The sequence below is a fragment of the Scylla paramamosain genome, chromosome 6 (assembly GCF_035594125.1).
Source record: "Scylla paramamosain isolate STU-SP2022 chromosome 6, ASM3559412v1, whole genome shotgun sequence".
NCBI lineage: Eukaryota > Metazoa > Arthropoda > Malacostraca > Decapoda > Portunidae > Scylla > Scylla paramamosain.
This window is the reverse complement of record NC_087156.1, coordinates 11594542-11617907: the sequence shown is the minus strand read 5'-3', so window position 1 is coordinate 11617907 and position 23366 is coordinate 11594542. Positions and strand designations below refer to the sequence as shown.

The 23366-nt window shown below is 39.8% G+C and overlaps 1 protein-coding gene and 1 long non-coding RNA gene across 8 annotated transcripts in view; one reads left to right on the top strand and one right to left on the bottom strand.

The window, feature by feature from the left end:
* Positions 1–23366, top strand: part of LOC135101306 (uncharacterized) — a 164409-nt gene that overhangs the window by 30691 nt on the left and 110352 nt on the right. The window lies entirely within an intron of this gene.
* Positions 3778–5795, bottom strand: LOC135101102 (uncharacterized). Its single transcript, XR_010269023.1, has 3 exons — positions 5610–5795; positions 5119–5263; positions 3778–4650 (listed from the first exon to the last, which is right to left on the bottom strand). It is a non-coding gene; the product is annotated as an uncharacterized LOC135101102 (long non-coding RNA).

Here is a 23366-nt window from a genome sequence, read left to right as displayed (position 1 = left end):
ACTTCTGCAACATTTGTGGTCTAAGATCTAATTTTCAATCTGTAGAACACCACCTCTCCTCTTCTCAACGTCATCTTCTTTTGCTCACTGAAACTCAGGTGTCTGAGGCAACTGACAGTAGCCCCTTTTCTGTTCCCTCCTACTTTCTCTATCCTCATTTGCGATGCAAAGCTGGATGTTGCGTTTATGTGCACAATGACTTAACCTGCTCTCGTGCCCACGCTCTTGAATCTTCTGAGTTTTCCACCATCTGGCTATGACTACAGAGTCACTCTCAAACTAAATTTATCTGTGCTGTATACCTCTCACCTAACTCCTCTGACTATAAGAAATTCTTTGAGTACTTAACTTCCAAAGTGGAGCACATTCTGACCCTCTTCCCTTTTGCAGAGATCTCCATTCTTGGAGACTTCAATGTTAACCACCAGCTTTGGCTTTCCTCTCCCTTCACTGACCAACCTGGTGAACTAGCCTACAACTTTGCTATCCTCCATGACCTAGAGCAATTGGTGCAACACCATACTCGTATTCCTGACCGTCTTGGAGATACGCCCAACATTCTTGACCTTTTCCTGACCTCTAATCCTTCTGCTTATGCTGTCACCCTTTCTTCTCCGTTGGGCTCCTCCGATCACAATCTCCTATCGGTATCTTGTCCTATCGCTCCAATTCCTCCTCAGGATCCCCCTAAGTGAAGGTGCCTCTGGCATTTTGCCTCTGCTAGTTGGGGGGACCTGAGAAGGTAATTTGCTGATTTTCCTTGGAATGACTACTGCTTCCGTGTCAGAGACCTGTCTTTGTGTGCTGAGCGTATAACAGAGGTGATAGTGTCTGGCATGGAGGTGTACATTTCTCACTCTTTTTCTTGTCCGAAACCTTCTAAACCTTGGTTTAACTCCATCATTAACAGAAAGTGTCAAAACCTTTCAAGAGCTAACTCCCCTCATGACTTCTGGCATCTAGTCAAAAATATCTCCAATAACCTTGCTTCTTCTTCTTTCCCTCCTCTATTTCAACCAGATGGCACCACTGCTATCACATCTATTTCTAAAGCTGAACTCTTCGCTCAAACCTTTGCTAAAAACTCTACCTTGAACGAATCTGGGCTTCTTCCTCCCTCTCCTCCACCCTCTGACTACTTAATGCCACCTATTAAAATTCTTCGCAATGATGTTTTCCATGCCCTTGCTGGCCTAAACCCTCGGAAGGCTTATGGACCTGATGGGGTCCCTCCTATTGTTCTCCGAAACTGTGCCTCCGTCCTTGCACCTTGCCTAGTCAAATTCTTTCAGCTCTGTCTGTCAACATCTACCTTTCCTTGCTGGAAGTTTGCCTACATTTAGTCTGTTCCTAAAAAGGGTGACCGTTCTAATCCCTCAAACTACCGTCCTATTGCTTTAATTTCCTGCCTATCTAAAGTTTTTGAATCCATCCTCAACAGGAAGATTCTTAAACATCTATCACTTCACAACCTTCTATCTGATCGCCAGTATGGGTTCTGTCAAGGCCGCTCAACTGGTGATCTTCTGGATTTCCTTACTGAGTCTTGGTTATCCTCTTTTAGAGATTTTGGTGAAACTTTTGCTGTTGCCTTGGACATATGAAAAGCTTTTGATAGAGTCTGGCACAAAGCTTTCATTTCCAAACTACCCTCCTATGGCTTCTATCCTTCTCTCTGTAACTTCATCTCAAGTTTCATTTCTGACCGTTCTATTCCTGCTGTGGTAGACGGTCACTCTTCTTCTAAATCTATTAGCAGTGGTGTTCCTCAGGGTTCTGTCCTGTCACCCACTCTGTTCTTATTATTCATTAATGATCTTCTAAAACAAACTTCTTGTCTTGTCCACTCCTACGCTGACGATACCTCCCTGCACTTTTCCATGTCTTTTTCTTAGATGTCCAACCTTTCAGAAGGTAAACATTTCACGCAGGGAAGCCACAGAACGCTTGACTTCTGATCTTTCTAAAATTTCTGATTGGGGCAGAGCAAACTTGGTATTGTTCAATGTCTCAAAAACTCAATTCCTCCATGTATCAACTTGACACAACCTTCCAGACAACTATCCCCTCTTCTTCAATGACACTCAACTGTCCCCCTCTTCTACACTGAACATCCTCAGTCTGCCCTTTACTTATAATCTGAACTGGAAACTTCACATCTCATCTCTTGCTGAAACAGCTTCAATGAAGTTAGGCATTCTGAGACATCTCTTTCTGGGGGGGGTTCCACTCATACTGCTCTTCTAGACAAGGTGGAATCAAAAGCATTTCATCTCATCAATTCCTCTCCTCTAACTGACTGTCTTCAGCCTCTCTCTCACCATTGCAATGTTGCATCTCTAGCTGTCTTCTACCGCTATTTTCATGCTAACTGCTCCTCTGATCTTGCTAACTGTATGTCTCCCCTCCTCCCACGGCCTCGCTGCACAAGACTCTTCTTTCTCTCACCCCTATTCTGTCCATCTCTCTAATGCAAAAGTTAACCAGTATTCTCAATCATTCATCCCTTTCTATGGTAAACTCTGGAACTCCCTGCCTGCTTCTGTATTTTCACCTTCCTATGACTTGAATTCCTTCAAGGGGGAGGTTTCAAGACACTTATTCATCAATTTTTGACTACTGCTTTGACTCTTTTATGGGACTGGCATTTCAGTGGGCATTTTTTTTCATTGGATTTTTGTTGATCTTGGCCAGTGTCCTCCCTACATACAAAAAAAAAAACAAAAAAACAAAAAAACACTGAGCAACAGTTCAAAAGGTCAACTGACTGGCAGCCAGGCAGGAGTATATTGTTTCCTCCAGATGGTCAGCATGTAAACAAAAGGCACACTGAGAGCAGTGGGCAGCTGGTATACACAGACTTTTTATGATAAACTGAAGAGTTCACTGTATGCAGAAAAGAGCAGATATCAGAAGAAACCAGTGTTTGATAGAGCAAATTTGATATATTGAGGATTATGTCCTGAATCAATAGCAATGTTTTAATTACAACAGTAAAATGCTGTAAACTCTCCAATATCCATCCTAGTTATTAGTCAAAGGCCTATCTGGAGACTGCAAGGTCTGGATAGGGGTGTACCTGACTGTAAAACATCTGGATGATGACTTACTGTCCGAATAGTGACCCTTACCCTCCAGATAGCAACTCTTACTGTCACGATAGCCAATCGGACACTTGTCTGTATAATGATGAGTCTGGATACTGACAGTCTGGATATTGGAGCGATTGGCATACTGCGGAAATGCGACTATTCAGCACTCATGAGATTTTTTACATTTAACAACAATTTAAGTAAATAAATACTAAAATCATAATTGACTCAGTAGAACTTATATTTACTAAGGCATTTTGAGGACTTTTTTTATGAATATTAAATATTCTTTTCTATATGAACAGATCTTGAGTATATCACATATCTACCTGATAATGTAGAAAAGTACAAAAATATTTCATTACTTCTGTCGGAAATCACTTCACCTGAACCAAAGTATATGAAAATAAATTAACTGCTTCCAGTATCTGAAACAGTCTTGGGAAATTAAGCAAGGTATTATTTAAACTGTATGTGTTTATGAGAGAAACACAGAAGGAATGCAAGGACTAAAATGTGTAAGGAATCTGATAACCAAGCTGAATAAAAAAAAAAAAAAAAAAATAATAATAATAAAAAAAAGAAAAATAAACATCCTTTTAGAGAAAGCACAGCATCAGTAATAAGAAACATGGGAACCTGAATGCTGTCCTACTGCCCATGGAAAAGTTATAAATGTTACAAAATTCATAAGAGAAAGATTTTATTTAACACAATGTATCCAACAGCACATCGGGTTAGGACATGGACAACCTACATTATCTTCATATTCTCATGTAAAAGATGAACTAGATAAGAGGCTTCAAAATCAAAATGAGGTAAAAGGAGAAATTACCTGAGCACATTTTTAAAACTAAAAATACATTAGACAAACTTGCAAAAATATTTCCACTAAACCACACTATACAATTTAATCAGTTACTTGACGCTTCATCAAAGAGCATTCCTAAAAAATAATAAATCAATAAATAAAAATAATAATGAATCTAAGCATTTCACTACATCACCAAGCATGGAGAGAACTTTACATTATCATCATCATTACACTTCATTAAAAGAGAATTCCAGAAAAAAAAAAAAAAATCATAATGAACCTAGACATTTAACTATACTTCAACCAGCTTGGAGAGAACTTTACATCATCATCATCATCATCATCACCATTATAATCATTACGTACACAAATAAAAAAGAGCATTCCAGAAAATAATTGAACCTAGGTATTTAATTTTACATCACCAATCATGGAGAAAACTTGCATTATTATCATCATCACCACCATTATAATCATCATTATACTTGCATGGAGAAAACTTGACATCATCGTCATCATCACCTTTGTAATCATTACACCATTAATAAGAGCATTCCAGAAGAAAAAATATATATGAACCTAGGCATTTGAGTACATGACCTTTACAGCATAACCATTATAATTGTCATTGACACATCATTAAAAAAAGAGCATTATTTAAGTACATCACCAAGACTGGAAGAGAAGTTTTATCCACTTGTGTATCACAATTCTAGTTTCCTCCCCTCTAGTGGCTGACAGCATCTGCAATAGTTAAGATAATGAAAACATGATACAAAAGTTGCATTGTTGTCTTCAGTCTTGAACGCACAATACAAGTACTTCATATAAACAGTAAGGTATATACTACATGGCAAATTGTTTAGTTCTACTGAAGTCAATGGTAAGAAATAAATTAAATGAATGATGGCCCATTAAGTTTCCAAATAGGGATGACCAGCCCCTTTTTTCCAGGCACAAGCACATTAAAGCAATCTAACCGTCATAACACACTCATAGCATCTCTAATAAAATTAGTAATCAAACAAATTAATTTTTTTGTGAGGTAAAATTAAATGGTAAATAAGACACTGTAATACATGTGACTTCCTGGAAGCTTATTTTTCACTTAACAAAAACCCAATATAAGTGTTCCAAGATTTCTTAAAAGAAAATAATAATGATTAATCTCCATAATGATAAAGCAATGTTTTCATAAGTAATAAACATTACCTGGTGGGATTTAGCTCCTCCAGTCTACATCAGCAATACCATTAATCAGGGACAGGACCTTCGGATGGACTTCAGAGTGCCTTTTGCAATGTTTTTTTTTACTTCTATCTTGCTCCCCCATTTGGGATTGATACCAACAAAACATCTGTAGTGATGGAGGGTAATGTACTATTCAGTACACATTGTAAATAATGTAAATTTTATCTATATCCTTAAAAACTGTAATTCTAATATGCAAGCTGTAACTACATAACACAGAGCTACATGAATCTCAGCTTAGTAATTTTAGCAAAAGAAAAGCAATATGTCTTGCCTGTTAACACTAGAGGTGTTCTGGACAGATTTATCCATGTTATATATATATATATATATATATATATATATATATATATATATATATATATATATATATATATATATATATATATATATATATATATATATATATATATATATATATATATATATATATATATATATATATGAATTACCTTTGAATGAACTCGAGTTTTGATGCAGAATCCATGGGGTACCTTATATTGAAGTTGTAATAGGAGGCCAACAGAATAGTTAGGCCAGTGATAAATGTGGCAATATGCTCAGTGACAACAACACCATCAATTGACAGCATATATCTTGTTGTAGTAAACCTTGATTCTCCTGAAAGTATTAAAAATAAATAAATAAATAAAAATAACAGCCACCTGGTAAGGATTTCATGACTTGTCTCTAGCATCTTCATCCCTTCCTCACCAATCAATGCTTGTGGCAGAACTGCAGTAGATATTTTACCTCCTCTTCCTAAAGCCTCTCTCACAAAAGACCAGGTAATAATAATGATAACATATTTTTTTATAGACCACAAGATACTTCTCTATCATAATTTTTAGAACAAATACCCACACATCCCCTTCCTGTTCATTAAGCATAAGAGAACCAATTAATAACTTTGTCAAAGGTAAAATGATAAGAAAACTACAATTATTTACACTGCTCCTGGTTGCAATATTACACCTCCTTTGGTTATATATATATATATATATATATATATATATATATATATATATATATATATATATATATATATATATATATATATATATATATATATATAAATGATAAGCTGGTCCCTCCCAAGTCATTAATGTCATTTCTTGTTGTACTGGATACCTTCTAGCTTGGTGACAAGTCATCACAAAGGTCTGAATTTGATGAGTAGACCATTTCAGATGGCAAGTCCTTAACTGTTTGATATGTGTGATGCCTACTTATGTGTGATTTAAATGTGGTTGTCTTTGAGAACATTTTGGAGCACTGATTAAAGGGGCACTGAATCCTGGTGCCATCATCAATGTGTTGTCTTAAATGCTTTAATAAATCCTTCATTCCATCACAAACTTGTTGGCACAAAAAAGTTTTACACTGTAATTTCAAATGGAGACTTAAGATCAACAATTTTTCATCACTTTTTGACCTACATTCTTGATGGTCTTGGTATATATGAGCCTTTAGCCCTGCATATGATGAAAATGTCCATTTGGAATCCCTTAATGGGCATTTGATAACTCTTCTGTATTAATTTAAATGCAACAGGCAATGATTTACATAATTTTTCACTGACCTTGATACATGATTACAGAGAGGACATGAAGACTCTGAATCCATGACACAAAAGTAATTACTAAAAAATCAGTAGTACTTAACTGTGCTTGCCCTTCAGGTATTCAGAGATTATTACAACACTTAAGAAACATACTTTTTTCTAAGATTTGTAGTGAACTCATGGAACAAACTGCACTACATTTCCACTCATTCATCAGTCTTCCACTCACCCGTGCCCACCAGCCGGATGTAATAGACTACTACTTAACCTAGGTAACCAACCTAACAAACTAATGAAACTAACCACCATAACCAAACCAAACCAAATTAGCCTGACCTAACTAACCTAACCTAGCCAAACCAGCATAATTTAACATAGATATACAATCAAACTAACCAAACTAAGAGTGCAGATGAGGCCACATTAGTTAATAATCTAATTTACCAATGACATCATGCATAAACATAATTTATATTAGGTAAATAAAAAAATGAGTATACATCATGCACAAATAAACACACTTAGTAATGACATGGCTTACAAGCTGAGGTTAACCAACTATTGAATTGTCACTTACATATGAGAGAGTAGACCAGGAATGTTGTTGGATGCAAGGCTCTTAGGACTTGGGGCTTTAGGAGGTAGGTAGGTAGAATACTGGCTGGCTATGCCCTTCGTGGTGTTTTTGTTGAGGCTGTATAGTTAATCCTTAACAACAGCGTCAACATAGCCTCTAGTGTCCCAGGAGTACAGTAAGCTGACAGTATCAAGCTTGATGAAAGTACAGGCCTGGGTCTCACTCAGTGCAGGATAAAAAAGGTGTAGCTACTGGTCTCGTACTGGCGTTTGGCGGGCACCTCGTATTCATAAACAAAAAAATTGGTTGTTCAACAGTTGGAAATCTCGATGTGCATGTTACTACTCCTATGCTTTTATTATTTTTCTCATCATACTTCCTCAAAATTTCATACTACTAAATGTTTCAACTGAGATAACAAAATATATTTCTTACCTTGTATGTCTCCCCAGAGTAGAATATTCCATCTTCTGGTTACTGAAGTTACTAGGTTGAAGTAACCTTGCGTCACTGAAATATTATATAGAACGTTTGAGCTATTCATTTCATTATGAATAATTTTCATCATCACCTTAGGTAAAAATATTTGTATATGATAAATGCACATCGACATACAAAGGCGCTACATGACAAGTTTTCAGTAACAGTGCCACGTGTCGCAATAAACAATACACATGACAAATAATAAAGAAAAAAAAACATTTAAAGCATGTTTTTAAGGCTATTTGTATAACAGCAATGAATAAGTATTACATTTCAAGTATTTCATGAAGAATAACATCGAAGACAACTGCTTAGCAACGAAGAAAAAAATCCTACATTTACAGACACCCTGTTGCTTCGATTTACAGTGCTTATCTGTATTTAATTCTATCTTGATAAAATATTATTTACATAATATGGAGGCTTATGGTGTCTCGGCACACACTCAACATTGCCTATTAAATGTTAACAAGGACTGAGCCAAGAAATTCAAGACATCACAACCAAGATTCATGTCACATACAATAGTTGGATTTGTAAATCTTGGTTACAGTTATTTCCTGTTAGTATTTATGGGAAAAATACTGTAAAAACAACAGTTATTTTTTACAGTGTAGTAAGGAAGTTCCCTTAAAGACACCTAAGGAGTAAGACTTTTGCACACACACACACACACACACACACACACACACACACACACACACACACACACACACACACACACACACACACACACAATATGGCAGCTGCAGGAGCAGAAGCAACAGCATCCCGGACTTTGTTTCATTATTGGTGAAGAAACACTATTTTTTTTCTCTTTGCTTTTAGGTTTTAACACAGTTCTCTGATTTTGTGTTTGTGTTGTCGGATGCAGCAGTGGTGGGACCTTTTTCCTTCCTCACGGCCAGACGACGTGGACTGGCTTTTTCCTGCTCCTCCTGACACACTCACAATTTACCGGTGAGTGACGGGGACGGAGCTGTTTTTGTAGCACAGTGTATGTCCTTCCATTTTTAGGTTTATATTTAAGTGAAGCTTGTCATGTTTGCCTATGTTATTCCATGTGCATGTAAGGTAAGGCTGCTTGACAAAGTGTCTGACTCACTGTAGACACTTGCTTTATGCTGTACTGTAATAAACAAGTAATTTCTCAATGTAAAGGAAAAAGCGAGTCACAAAAGTGCCTCTCAATACAATGTGGTTATGAAAAGTAGAATATGAAATAAATAGATAATAAATAAGTGAATAAATAAATAAATAAATAAATGGATGAATTAATGCATACCCTAGAGAACATTTCATACCTACTGAGCTTACCATAGCAAATACACTGATATGCTACAAAAAATGCACACAAGTATATGAAGATGGAAAAAAATGGGGGAAGTCTGTCTTGTGTTGTTATTTCTATGGTTACTGCTCTTCTGAATTTGCCATCAGCATGCGTGTCTCCTTCCCCACGCTGACGCTACACAAGACTTTCACCTTTATTCCGTTCCCTTTCAGTAGTCCAGGAGTTAAGCAATATCTTCATTCTTTCATCCCCTTCATTGGTAAACTCTGGATTTCTCTTCCTGTTTCTGTTTTTTCCCCTTCCTGTGACTAGTTGTTTTAAGAGTATTGAGGCACTTCCAGAAACATATTTAGATTTTTTATTAGTGACTTTTTTTTCTTTTTTTTTTGTCTGTATGTATGGAAGCGGCAACTGAAAAGATATTTTTTTGTTCCTCTGTTTGCCATTCGCCAAGAAGATATGAGAGTGGGAGTATAAGTAGTGGCTATATGCAAATGTTAGAATACCATTTTATACTGACTCTAAATTAAACATGTATTGCATTGTTTACTCCAGTGTTTCAAGTTCAGCTGTACAATTTGTTTTGCATGTAATTGATTTTTGTGTTTGGCTATTTGATTTTTTATTTCCAAACGCAGTTCCATAATTTTAAGAAGCATAAAGGGTTGGAGAAAAATAAAGCTTTCTTGAGTCGTAATAGGTGTTAATGTTAATAACAGTAGTACTAGTAGTTGTAGTAGTGGTAGTAGTAGTAGTAAAGAGCAGGATTAGCAGCTGGAGTGACACCAATTCAGTTTTTCTATTACTTATGTTTTCTTGCTATCATTCCACACCTTGTCAATCCATGCAAGAAAAAAAAAAGAAAAGAAAAAAAAGAAAACATATTAAAAAGTGAGAGGCAAGACCAGCAAGTGAAACACGCCCTGGCTTCTCCATAGACTTCACGTGTTTACTGCCGCGCTTCCTGCCTGATAATTATACAGTCTTACGCTGGAGGCGCTTAATGTGGTGCATTTGTATGAAAGAATTTACTTTTTGCCATGAATATTTCTCTCTCTCTCTCTCTCTCTCTCTCTCTCTCTCTCTCTCTCTCTCTCTCTCTCTCTCTCTCTCTCTCTCTCTCTCTCTCTCTCTCTCTCTCTCTCTCTCTCTCTCTCTCTCTCGGTGACGTGCAGCAGTGTGGGTGTTGAGAGCAGAGCAAACGGCCAAATGTACGGCGAAGGGCTAGTGTTTCCATGCCCTGCGTGGGGCGTGCAGGTTGTATTTAAAAGAGGAAGGCAAGTGGTCGGGCGGGGACAAGGAGGAGGAGGAGTAGGAGCAGGAGGAGGAGGAGGCATAGCGTAACGTGGTCTGGATGGCGTGCAGGATTATGTGACGCTCAGAGGCAGCTTCCCTACACTGTAAGCTTCTATTAGAGTGAGCCACGTGACGGGGTGCGCTCTCAGGGTGATTGCTTGTATTCTATGTAGCCTGGCGGGGCTGTGGCACTCCCTGCAGGTTATTGGCTCAGGAGGGTGAGGTAATGTCGGATGTTAGTGTGGTACTCTGCTGTGGGTGATGAGTTGTGTTTGTAATGATACAGCGCCTAAAGTTTGTTAAAGTGATGCAGCTTGTAGAGCATAAATACAGTGACATCATCACCACTATAGTCTCTCCCTTTACGCTGTGATGGAATGATGTAGTTGTGGTGATGTAGTCTGGGATAATGATGTACACTAGAAAAAATAAATAAAAATCCCAGTAATATCAACAGTTCCATTCTCGTGAAAGGTTCAGTGTTCCTCCATTATTTTGTTTATCTTCAGCATTTCCACTTTATGTTCATTTAACTTGACAAGTGTGTTCCACGTGTGTCCCTAGGCGAAAAAAAAAGTACCATTTAATACTGCTTTTTCATATCTTGATTTATACAAAACCTTTTTTTTTTTTTTTAACGATTTACTCTGTAAAACACTATTCTCTTTTTTGTCTGCCTTCTTTTTGTTATTATATGTTTCTAGCTACAAGCAAGTTTGTCCAGAAAGGAAAAGAAAAAAATATCATACTGTTGTTATATTCCTTTTTCATATCCTCACACAGAGAACAATTTTTAACAATAAATAGGGGTAAACTTTAGCCTCACCTCCTCCGTCTCCTTTTAATTTGTCTGTAGAAAGGAAAAAATCTAAGTTCTTTTCCATATTTTCATTCATATAGACCATATTTTTTTTGTCTTTAATAATGTATAGGATTAAAACATAGCCTCACTTCCTCTATCTCCTTTTTGCCGTGATATGTTTTGACCCTACACGCTGGTATGGTCCGCCTGCCCCTCTTGCCCGCCCCCTTCCTCCTGACAGACCCGCGTGTGGCCGTGGAGTGTGGCTCCCCTAATGGTCATCCAGTATTGCTCTTAAAAATGATCCCGTGATGCGTCTACAGAATGGTTGCTTAAGGTGTGTTGCTGGGGTGTGGGGGTGGGGGGAAGGGGACTGATGTGGCTCTCTGGCCTAGAACGCTCTCTCTCTCTCTCTCTCTCTCTCTCTCTCTCTCTCTCTCTCTCTCTCTCTCTCTCTCTCTCTCTCTCTCTCTCTCTCTCTCTCTCTCTCTCTCTCTCTCTCTCTCTCTCTCTCTCTCTCTCTCTCTCTCTCTCTCTCTCTCTCTCTCTCTCTCTCTCTCTCTCTCTCTCTCTCTCTGTCTTAGCTAGAATTATGATGTCACTGAGTGGTTTAAGAACATATTCACGTGTTATTCATGAGGCATCACTTACTGCAGCAGCAGCAGCAGCAGCAGGAGGAGGAGGAGGAGGAGGAGGAGGAGGAGGAGGAGGAGGAGGAGGAGGAGGAGGAGGAAAGAATACAAAGGAATACAAAGGAATGCACTGGAAGACCAAATCTTGAGGTATTGACGAGGCTGTTTGGATAATTATTCTATATTAACTATTATTGGGAGATACAGGATAGTACAGAAGGTTCCTCCCCACCAATCCCTCCAGCAGAAGCTGACAAGATACAGGAATTGATACCACGTGGTATAGAAAAACCACATAGAACTTGAGAGAATAGTGAAGGAAAGAGTTGTGGTCTGTCTACTTTTGTTTGTGAGGGAGAGTGTAAATGCATGATAGTTGTGTGATGTGGTGTGTGCGTAGCGCAGGTGAAGGCACAGTTTGGTTGTTGAGGGGTGGTGCAGCATCCTTGCGTTGCGCTTTCCAGGGAGGCGGCAGTCAATCAGGCCACAGCTTCGGTCACTGGGTTTGTGTACTTTCCCTTTAGAGGCTGCATACACAGGTTATCCCCTGCATCTTTGACCTCTAGTACTTAAAATCACAAAGTTGATCAATAACAGGAGAATGCGGACGAAGAAAATGAGGATTACATGTGATTACAATGGATAATCAAAACAGAAACACTCCCACAGGTCTTTACATATCGCTTTGGAATTAATGTAGATTAACTTCCATTTAGTAAAGTAAGCTGGAGCAGTGTATGACTTCTGCCAAACTGACACGCCCTTGTGCTTGTGCCGGCGTGGGAAAACCATCGTGCAGTGTGGGAAAAACTGGCTGCATTTTGATTGGAAAGAATGAAGTGAGATTTTATCATTATTCCTAAGCAAAATAAAAAAGGAGGATCAGGAGGAGGAGGATGTGGTGGTGGACGTGGTGGTGGTGGTGGTGGTGGTAGAGTTCATAATTTTTCTGTTCCTCCTCCTTAGGGTGAATTGTAGATTTTTTCACTCTTCTGAAAATTGCACAAGTTTTTCTTTCTTATTGCACAAAATAAAATAAAAAAATCAATATTTCCGAAAAGACGGTATTCAAATTTAAGAGAAAGAAAGCTTTTTCACTTGTCTTATTCATTGTGACGTAACATTGAGGTAATTTGTGCGCCCACAGGCAGAGACAAAAGGGTGTTTGAAGTGGACGCTTTTGCTAATGCCGTTATTACTCTCTATTGCAGTGGTTTTCATCTCTTTTCAGGCCACGGGCCACTAACTAAAACAAAAAGAAAATTTGGACCCTTTAAATTTTGGTTTAATACAACTAATCAACACTGCAGTTCGGTGGCCAGTGGCCACAGGCACGGTGGTCCACAGTGCTTGACGACTCGTGTAGCCGCGTGGAAGCTGACAGAAATTAACAGGATGGCTCGTCACCTTGATGCGTATAGTACAAGTATGTTCTCAGGCCCTGGTCCCGGATGGCGGCGTGAATCTTGAACATTCGTTGTAGATTAAACTTAGAAGTGACTCGAAGTATTACCTAACAGCTACAACTTAGACTGTCAATGGTTCTCTTAAATAGAAATGTAATAATAGTAGTTATTCATTTTGATCAAATTCTTCATACTGAATGTTCCATTTAATTTTTATCAGCAAATACAGTAGGCATCCTGTGGACCACCCTAAAGAGTCACTGTGGACCACCAGTTGAGAACCATTTCTCCAGTGTGACTGTTTCATGTGGAAAGGTCAAATAATTTTAAAAGGGCTCTTGAGGTTAGGTTAGGTTAGGTTAGGTTAGGTTAGGTTAGGTTACTGGGACTGAATGTAATGCAGGTTAGGTTAGGTTAGGTTAGGGGACTGAATGTAATGCAGGTCTTGCGAGTGATGCTCGTTAGAGAGAAGCATGTGTTCTTTAAAATTTCAGTACTTTTTTTTTTTGTGCGTTGAGTTAAGTATTCATTTACTTTTATGATCAAGTGTCATCTGACTACCACTTAATGCTTCCTTGAACTGCCTTACTACGGTTCTTTTCATGGATAAAAATTCCAAATAACGTGTTACATTTCATTGGTGGCATGATTTCCCTTTAAAATGAATGCAAAGCAATCAATGTGGCACGTTCCATATCCATTACTGTGTCACTTTATTACGCATACAAACACTCCTATTAACGTATCACATCCCTCCCCTGGTGTGATTCCCCTCACCATGAATACAAAGCAATCCAAACGCTACAGTTCAGCCCTGCTCATGAAACACACGCTCTGATACAACTAGGCTTTTCACATACTTTCAGCCCTTGTTTTCTCTTTAATAGTGCGAGAGTTGACTGGCCTCTTCACTCTTTGATCCCTTTTACAGTTAAACTCCGTAATTCTCCCTGATTTTTATCTAACTTCCCAAACTTGTTATGACTTGAACTCATCATATATGTTTACTCACCTCCGTATGACTTGAGTTGCTATAAGCGACGAGTATCAAGACACCTTCCTAACTAAATGAACCAACCTGATTTAACTCTCTTTTCCATCCACTCTTTACCATGCGGAAATTAAGTGGTATTCTAAACTGTAACCAAATTGTTACCCTTATGATCTATTCTAGACTCTAATAAGTGATCTGGAGACTATGATAATAACACGCTCCCTCCACTGCACACCAGCTGTCCGTAATGTATCATGTCCAGTGGCTGTTAATATAAACTGACGCTCTATTAACCTGTCATCACTAATCAGTAATCATTCACGCACAAGCTCATCCTCGTCACCACAACATCACCATCACCGTCACCATCACCACAGCTTACACTCCACTCCACCATGATTTTGTCCCATACCTCACCCCCGCCACCACTAATCATTCCTAATTAATCTCCTGTCCCTCACCACCACCACCACCACCACCACCACCACCACCACCAACAACAACAACAACAACAACAACAACAACAACAACAACAACAACAACAACAACAACAACAACAACAACAACATCACACCTCATTCTCAACTTCTCCCATTTTCAGGAATTCCTTTCTTCTCTTCCCTCGCTCCACCATCCTTCATCCTCTCTCCCTTATGTTCCATCCTTCCTTTTGCCGACATAATGCTTGCAACAGACGCCCCTCCTCTTCATCCCCCTCCTCCTCCCGTCTCGTAGTATTAGCAGGGCCTGGTCTCCCCTTATAAGCAGGGAGCTGTGGGAGGAACTGGAGGGATGCTTAGTGGAACATGTCGAAATAGCGTTGCCTAGCCGCCGCCGAGTATAGGAGTGTATTGAGGGTGCATTATCTCGGTACAGTGGCGGTGAACGGGGAGATGGATCGGTGAGTATGTTCAGGCGCAGATAGAGAAATGTGTTGTTGGTCTGACGAATTGATTAATGAATAGGTATCTGGTTGAACAGGTAGAGTTATAGATAGATGGCTGGATAGGTAAATGGTTAAATAGATCGACTGGCTGATAAATAGATATATAGATGGACAGATGGATGGATAGATAGATTGATAGATAGATGAATAAATTAATAAGTATTTAATTAGATATAAATATAAATAGATGGGTAGATAAACAGTTCAGTAAGTAGAAAATGGATTAGGTAAATAGACAGACAGACAGAGAGAGAGACAGATAGACAGACAGACATACTGAATTAACGTGTCGTGTTCTGAGATATTGCAAGGAATTGGTTCATAAATGCTACTGTAAAACTCACAAACATTTTCATATTTTAATTAATAACTACTAATTATTTACATTTCTTACAACTCAAAATTTCTCACTCGCATTCATCTTTAAATCATTCAAAGTTATTAGGTGTTACCTTATATCTTCAACATATTCACTGATCAACGCAATCATCGTGCAAAACACAGACAATATCACATGCACAAACACAACAAATATTCAGTCGGCGCCATTAATGTTCAGTGAGAAAAACACACATGATATCAGCAACACATCAATCACTATAAACATTCCATTTCTTATTTCTTCTGACTTATTTTAGCTTCACTTCTTTCTTTTTCCTTATTTTGTTTTCTTTCGTGTTTTCTTTTTTTTTTTTTTTTTTTTTTTTTTACAGTACAATATATATTGTGGTATGGGGGTCACCATGAACGCTAATTCTTCAAATTAGGTTGATGTAAGTAGTGGCGTTCCTCAGTGTTCAATCTTAGGACCGATCCTCTTCATAACATATATCAATGACATAGACGAAGGAATCAGAAGTAAACTGTCAAAATTGACAGATACTAAAACTGCTAACAAGACTGACACCAAACCAACGTCAAATTTTGCAAAATGATGTATACACTCTCATTGAATGGTGTGAAACGTGGCTTATAACTTTGATTTTGATAAATGCCACGTATTAAATACAGGAAATAGCAATCTGCTGGAAAATTATAAAAAGTAATCCCCCATCAATAGTTTGGATCCTGAGAAAGATCTGGGAGTTTTAGTGACAGCAGATCTTAAACCAAGCAAACACTGTACCGATGTCATTGAAATTGCCAATAAATTAATAGTTTTCATTAAGAAGATCTTTTACCTTTAAATCTGAAAAAAATAAATAAATAAAAAATCTGGCCATGTACAACTCACTTGTACGTATTCATCTTGAATACAATGTACAGTTTTTGTCATCCTACTACAGAAGGAATATTGAGAAATTAGAAAAAAAAAGACAATATGAAGTAGAGTAACGAAAATTACTTGAAAGCTTCGCAATTAACCCTACAAGGAATGTCTTAAAGAACGAGATCTATTCTCCCTATCCAAACGCAGGCTAAGAGGGGATCTGATATTGCTTTACCAAACTTTTAAGGGTTTCACAAATATGAGACCCGAATTCTTCCTAAGACTCAACATGTCTAATGTTACAAGAAACAATAGCAAATAATAGGTAAGCGATTTCAAACAAATGAAGCCAAACATTTAATTCAATCGTGTCATAAATATGTGGAATTGTGTTCCATCAAGCGTCGTTAACTCAGGTACTGTACACTCATTGAAAACCTGTCTTGACAAGTATGTAGACACTAATTCCCGGTTGTCATTGTTCATGTCTGAATAACGAACACGTTCACTCCGTACTGTCCGTGCTGGCATGTAGATTGTATGTGGTAGAAGTAGTCCTCCTCTCTTTCTTAGTTTCCTCTCACATTCCATGTTGTTTTTTATTTCTATACAACATGGTACCATTTCCTTTCTCAGGTGAGCCTTGCCTGGAGGGATAGGGAGTGGGGGATGGAAGGACCCTTCTTCTGTGCTATCCTTTGCCTACCACTAATAGAGTAGAATACCCAAACACCACCTAAACAGTCACCCAAACAGACTTGTAAGAACCTCTTGGTCTGTTGTTGTTTGGACTTTTTTTTTTTCTGCAAAACAAATAGATTCTGTACATAAGTAAGAGAGAAAAAAAAACAGTAGAAAATATAGATGTAAATGCCAATGACACCGTGCATTGCTTAAAAAAATAAAGAAAAAAACAAGGTCTCCATCGTTACAAATACTGAACTATCAAAACTTACAACTTACAAGATGCCACACGGAAATAAAAGGACACAAACCCGCTACACTACAATGATGGTGCTGCTGACGATGATGACGGTAATGATGATATTTATAATGGTAATAATAATAGTAATAATGATTATAATATATAATAATATATAATAATAATAATAATAATAATAATAATAATAATAATAATAATAATAATAATAATAACAACAACAACAACAACAGTACCACTTCACTACGTATCGTCTCACGCGGGGAGCAGGGGTGGGAGGGGCACAGGTCTTTCTTCTTTTTCATGCAGTATTCTTTTTTTTATACCTATGAAGCATAAACACACTTGCAGCCTCCGCTGGTCCCCCTACCCTCTCTCTCTTAATCCCTCCCGACGCCGCCCTTCCTCCCAGTTCCTCCCAGGCTTTTATCCTGCTGAGAGGTAGTAAAGCCTGTGTGAAGAAGTGAGTGCTTCACCAGCTTTTTCAATGACAATTTGATTGATGTCTATGTTGAGAGTGGACGTGAATTACGAATAAAGCAATCCGTGGTTCTCTGGGCTGAGTCATTCTCGTGCTGCAGGATGGGACAGGTGTAATGTTGTGTTGTTGTTATTGTTGTTGGTGATGGTGGTGGTGGTGCAGCACAGGGGAGGGTTCCAGGAGGCGACTCCAGACACAAGGAATGCCCGCCTCTGTAAAGTTCTCTGATCTCACCTACTGCTATTTGCACTCCACGACATACTCCCACAAGTCAACAATTATCTAATTATCACTGTGGGCATGAACGCTCACTTTAGAATCAGCAGCAGTTTTTCTTATTGAACTTTTGGTGCTGCATGAACACTGGAGGGGAAATCATGTGTTCAAATATATCTTGTTTACCGTTGGGGTTTCATGGCGTAGTGACAGTCTTGGGAACCCAGTGTGTGTGGGATGCCAGCGGTCATATCCCATAGAAAATGAAATAAATAAATAACGTAATGAAATTATTTCACATCATAATTCTTTAATACATACTGGCGTGAACATTAGATGGGGAAATAGACCAACTTTACAAAAAAGATGGGGAAGATGGGGAAATAGACCAACTTTAAAAAAAAGAAAAAGGGCTCTCGTGGCCCAGTGGGTAGAGTGATGCACTTGGAGTTTGGCGTGAGGGAAGTGAGGGGCGCGTAGGTTCGAACCCCCCTCTCGGAACTCACAAAAACCTTCAAAGAGCATCCCTCCATCACCATGTGTGCCTCAAACACACAGGTACGGTGATGGAGCTGCCCACGGGGAGGAGGGAGGTGAGTGCGCAGCACCTCCCTACCCCTCCCCAGGGGAGGAAGGCACCGCCTTACCGCCCCCGGGAGAGCAAGGGAGGTGAGTGCACAGCGCTTCCCTTCTCTCCCCTACCTAACCCTGGCAAGTCTACGGACTACCAGGCAAAAAATAATAAAAACAAAAAAAAAACAAAATAAAAAAAAAAAATAAAAATAAAAATAAAGGTAAGTGCATAGCACTTCCCTTCTCTACACCTAACAGGAAAAAATAAATAAAAAAAAACATAAAGGTGAGTGCATAGCACTTCCCTTCTCTCCCAACCTACCAGGCAAAAGATAGGAAAAAAAAAAATAATAATAATAAAAATTAAGGTGAGTTCATAGCAGTTCCCTTCTCTCCCAACCTTCCACGCAAAAAAAAAAATTAGATAAATAAATAAATAAATGAAATAAAATAAAATAAAATAAATAAATAAAGCAAATAAGTAAATAAATGAATAAAATAAAAATAAAAACCACCCTACCACCTCGGACCTCGGGAGAGCAAGAGAGGTGAGTGCACAGCACTTCCCTTCTCTCCCCAAGTCTACGGACTAACACACCAAAAAGATTAAAATATATATAGGTATAAAGAAAAAAAAAAAAAATAGAAAATAAAATAAAATAAATAAATAAAATTAAATTAACAAAAAATAAATAAAGTAAAAACCAAAAAACTCCTAATTCCCCCCGTCAATAAAAGTGACAGTCTGGCAATCAACAATAAATAATAAAAATAAATCAATACCAACCTGACTGATCCTGACAACTCCAAAGACCACCACCCCACCTGTGAAGCACGGGAGGTGAGTGTGCAGCACCTCCCTACCCTTCCCAGTCTCCCAGTTTGACTTTGACCAACAATCTGACTCATTCTAGCAACTCCAACTGTACAGACCACCACCAGTACTCCAGTACTCCCCACCCTGGCAACTGATCCTGGCAAGGTGAGTGCGTAGCACTTCCTGTGACTCATCCTGGCAACTCTAAAGACCCACCATACTGACTGACCCTGGGAAGCACGGGAGGTGAGTGTGCAGCACCTCCCTACCCTTCCCAGTCTCCCATCAATCTGACTCATCCTACCAACTCCAAAGAGCAACTCCAACTGTACAGACCACCACCACCACCACCCCCTCTGATCTCGGCAAGGTGAGTGCGTAGCACTTCCCTTGTCTGACCCTGACTGACTGACCCTGGCAGCTCAAAAAAACAAACAACCTGCCTGATTTACAGATATGTAATCACCAAACTGACTGGCCCTGGGGAGCATGTGAGGTGAGTGTGCAGCACCTCCCTACACTTCCCAGTCTCCCAGTTTGACCTTACTCATCCTGGCAACTTCTAAGAGCAACTCTCTGACACTGTGACTCTGATCCCTACATCCCTACATCTTACCCTGTCCAGGGTAGGTGAGTGCGTAGCACTTCCCTACCACCAGCCTGACTGACCCTGGCAACTCTAAAAACAGCCATCCTGACTGACTTACAAATCTTACTCTAATCTGGCAACAGACCACCAAATTGACTGACCGTGGGGAGCATGGGAGGTGAGTGTGCAGCACCTCCCTACCCTTCCCAGTCTCCCAGTTTGACTTCCACCACCAATGTGACTCATCCTACCAGCTCCAAATCTACCACCACCACCACCCCTCTGATCTTGGCAAGGTGAGTGCGTAGCACTTCCCTGGGCTTGACTGACTGACCCTGGCAACTCCAAAAATAACCAACCTGACAGATGTTACAAATGTAATCTGGGGAGCATGGGAGGTGAGTGTGCAGCACCTCCCTACCCTTCCCAGTCTTCCACCAACTTGACTTGAATTATGACTGGGGAGCAGGGGAGGTGAGTGTGCAGCACCTCCCTACCCCTCCCCAGTCTTCCACCAACCTGACTTGAATTATGACTGGGGAGCAGGGGAGGTGAGTGTGCAGCACCTCCTACTTTCTCCACTCTGTCTACCCTACCACCTACCAACTCAGACCATCAAACTGACTGTCTTAGAACAAGAAGAGGAAGCAACGCCATCAGAGGAAGAAGAAGCAGCAGCAGCAGCAGCAGCAGCAGCAGCAGCAGCATTACTGCCATCAGAGGAAGAAATCAAGAAAAAGAAGCAGAGAAAAAGAACTACCACCACTGCTCTCAGAGGAAGAAGCAGCAGCGTCACCGCCATCAGAGGAAGAAATATATATATGTAAACTACGACTGGTCAAATCTCCGTTGGCGCCAGGCAAAGTTCGACCTGTGATAGGCTGTGTTTAGAGAGAAAGAGAGAAAAAAAAGAATTCCTTGAAAGGAAACTACGCTAACTCAGGGGAGTCAGTTAGGGGACTGACTGTGAAAGTGCCAGGCAAAGCTGCTGCTTCAGACATCCACACTTCAACTTCAACAATGCATGCGAGAATGTTGCTGTATTATTCCTCCTATTCCTTCTTCTTTTTCTTCTCCTGCAGAAGACTGTCTTATTACTACGTAATTTTTTTTCTCATAATTTATTGAATGTTATTCTATTTATTTCTTTTTTTCAGTATTTCCACCTTTTCTAAATCCATCCATCCTTTAAATTAAATAAATTTAATAAATTTTTGTCCACTTGAGCCTTGGACAACTGATTACAAAAGAATTACATGAATATTTGACTTTTTTTCTTTGGTCTTAAAACGCCACATCTCAAACACATGAGGCGCGGGTTGCGTTTGAGTGTACTGTAATATACCAATATAATACATGAATTTGTAATACTTTAATCACAATTTATATCTTTTCATACTAAGCAGTATGGCAACTTACTTCTTCTTCCTCATGACACTGGTCATGTCATGTACACTTCCATGTAGCCAACAATTCTGGGTAACCTTTGAAAAATATCATGCATCCTGGTGTGCACCATGCAACCAGGCTGACTTAACCTACGCCTCTGTAACCTAAGCTGGACACTTGAACAACTATAAATGCATTTTCTCTATCTTAGCTCCTGCAGGGCCGAGGTGGACAGGTGTTTGTCCAGGATGCCTCGTGTTACTTCTCACCGCGTGTTTTATCTGTTGGAGATTATTACACTAAATATGCTGCTGCTCCTGCTGCTGCTGCTGCTGCTGGTGCTGCTGTTGCCGTCGCTGATCTTGCTGCTGTTGTTGGTATTGCTGCTTTTCCTTCCTTCCACAACAACAACAACAACAAAAGGAGCAACTACTACTGTTACTACTACTACTACTACTACTACTACTACTACTACTACTACTACTACTACTACTACTACTACTACTACTACTACTACTACTCCTGCTTGCTGCTGCTGCTGCTACTATAGCTGCTGCTGCTGCTGCTGCTGCTGCTGCTACTGCTGCTGCTGTTGCTGCTGCTGCTGCTGCTGCTACTAGTGCTTAACTTTACAAAAATCATCACTGTCGTTTTTGTCGTCGTGCGTGCGGTGCCTCTAATCGTCGTCGTCCTCGTTCTCATCGTCGTCGTCGTAACAGTAGCATCGCCTGTCAGAGTAAAAAGACAGGCTAAAAGAATACCAGAGGTCACAGAGAACTGGAACGGGAAAAGCACCACATTAATTGTTACCTGTGGAGAACAAAACAAAATATACCGGATACATGACAGAACAACAGCATTTCTTTAATTAACGTGTGTGTGTGTGTGTGTGTGTGTGTGTGTGTGTGTGTGTGTGTGTGTGTGTGTGTGTGTGTACAGCGAGGGAGTTACATAAAGTTACATAGAAATACAGGCCACAACAAACCTTGCGGTTCTCACGAGATGATCTGTCCTAGGGCTACTAAGGTGATAGTAGAAGAAAAGGACAGCAAAGCAGAAGGCTCTCTCCTCACCCTCCACTCCCCTCCGTCATAAGCCGTACAGGAAACAAAATCTGAAGTAAATACCTTACTGGGTTAGAGAAGGAAAACCCGAAGGAAAATTTATAGGAAAGAATGAAAATAGATGAAATGAGGTGCCCTCATTTCCTGGAGGCAAGGAGTTTTAATCTGTAACAAACAAACACTGTTACCCGCGGATTTGAGGTAAAATATTTATCAAGACGGCGTTTCAAGTTTCCTACGGTAATTGCAAAAAAAAAAAAAAAAAAACCCTGCCAGAAATTAAGCACATGTATGGCGCTCCCTTTGACTGCGGTTCAAGCTGGTGGCGGCGACCTGCTGGTGGTGGTGGTGGTGGTGGTGGAGGTGGCGGCGATGGTTGTGGCTGGGAAGTTAACCAATTTAATTTCGTTTTCATTTCTATATATAATTAGTTTTTTTTTTCTCTCTCTCTCTCTCTCTCTCTCTCTCTCTCTCTCTCTCTCTCTCTCTCTCTCTCTCTCTCTCTCTCTCTCTCTCTCTCTCCTCTCTCTCTCTCTCTCTCTCTCTCTCTCTCTCTCTCTCTCTCTCTCTCTCTCCCTCCCTCCCTCCCTCCCTCCCTCCCTCCCTCCCTCCCTCCCTCTCTCTCTCTCTCTCTCTCTCTCTCTCTCTCTCCTCTCTCTCTCTCTCCTCTCTCTCTCTCTCTCTCTCTCTCTCTCTCTCTCTCTCTCTCTCTCTCTCTCTCCCCTCCCTCCCCTCCCCTCCCTCCCTCCCTCCCTCCCTCCCTCCCTCCCTCCCTCCCTCCCTCCCTCTCTCTCTCTCTCTCTCTCTCTCTCTCTCTCTCTCTCTCTCTCTCTCTCTCTCTCTCTCTCTCTCTCTCTCTCTCTCTCTCTCTCTCTCTCTCTCTCTCTCTCTCTCTCTCTCTCTCTCTGTCTCTCTCTCTCTCTCTCTCTCTCTCTA